Genomic DNA, 1,794 nt, shown 5'->3' with positions numbered 1-1,794 from the left:
CATGTACAGTGTATCTACTTGGACATTATTGGAGGGCCACTTCCATTCACCACTCTCAACAAAAGTAGGGTGCTGTTTTTTTGCATCAAAAACAGCATTATGGAAGAGACGTGTCAAAAGAGTGCATCTCAAACTATTAATTAATCTTACCCGTATAATGGGACGTCTTTACTTGAGGATGTGGGAGAGGTGTCGTTTTCAATGAAATCAAAGCTTGCTGCATGGTCCTACAAGGATAACAAAAAAGAAAATCTTTAAGATGACATGCAGCTGGTCTTCTATTAAATAGTTAATGCCAGGCACACAAGTCATTGTACTGATCCAGTGATTGAGGCTTAAATTAATTGATTTTTCATGTAATTACCAACTGAGACAGTTTTATTTAGGTGCTTTGAAGTCATTTTTGGTTAAGGTTAATCAATATTGTTACAGTGCATGTCTAGAGATACTGATGAAATGGTAAATGAACTGAATCATATATACACTGCGGATATGAAATCAAGTGAAGCTATGATCTTCGCAGTTATGAGCGCAATTTTTGCAATTGCGTAGAGAAGCCTGAAAAATTCAGGACTTCAACGGGGTTTGAACCAGTGACCTCGCGATTCCGGTGCGACGCTCTAACCAACTGAGCTATGAAGCCACTGACGTTGGGAGCTGGTCATTTGTGGGTTATAATGGTCCCGTGAGGAATGAATCAATGATAAAATGGTATAAGAACTGAATCATATATGAAATCAAGTGAAGCTATGATCTTCGCAGTTATGAGCGCAATTTTTGCAACTGCGTAGAGAGGCCTGAAAAATTCAGGACTTCAACGGGGTTTGAACCCATGATCTCGCGATTCCGGTGCGACGCTCTAACCAACTGAGCTATGAAGCCACTGACGTTGGGAGCTGGTCATTTGTGGGTTCTAATGGTCCCTTGAGGAATGAATCAATGATGAAATGGTATATGAAATGAATCATATATGAACTGCGGATATGAAATCAAGTGAAGCTATGATCTTTGCAGTTATGAGCGCAATTTTTGCATTTTTCTTCGAAATAAAAGGATAACCTAGCCTATCTACCATAACAATATGAGCGAAATCGAATTTTCGACCCTTGCCGAGTAATGTTTGATTATGGGCCGGGCCTCTTAATGATTATTTCCATAAGGTCGCAGTAGTAGCAAGTATGATAAATACTTTAGGAAACAGACAACTTTTTTAAAAGACATGTTTCGGCATGCTTAAAAATGCCATCATCAGTTTAATGAGTTCCCATTAAAGTGTGAACAGTTATAACTGTTTATAGACTTTATAACTGTTCACACTTACATGTAAGAACTCATTAAACTGATGATGGCATAAGCATGCCGAAACATGTCTTTTAAAAAAGTTGTTTGTTTCCTACAGTGCTTAATGATTAATCGGTTGGTACAAATTGTACATCCCTACCATAAAATGTTAAATTATAGTATGAAAGTGCCTCTTTTGGGAAGGATGTTTTAAGTTTCAACTAGCCTATTTATAATAAACTGATTAATGTTACAAAGTAAAAAAAACTCACATAATTGGCTGCAATCTCAGTGTGACTTGGGTTCATTCCTTCATCTACTACAGCAACAACTACTCCAAGACCAGTGAAGTTTCTTTTCCAGACATCAATCACATTGAATGTAGGCTTCTGCACTCTGTTCTGTTAAATCAAGATATCAATATAATTAAGTGTACAATGTACATACACATAATATAGACCTACGTTTTGCTAGGCTATACCTAGCTAACTTAAGCAAAAGGAAATAACCACA

The sequence above is a fragment of the Montipora capricornis genome, chromosome 6 (assembly GCF_036669925.1).
Source record: "Montipora capricornis isolate CH-2021 chromosome 6, ASM3666992v2, whole genome shotgun sequence".
Lineage (NCBI taxonomy): Eukaryota > Metazoa > Cnidaria > Anthozoa > Scleractinia > Acroporidae > Montipora > Montipora capricornis.
This window is presented reverse-complemented; position numbering follows the sequence as displayed.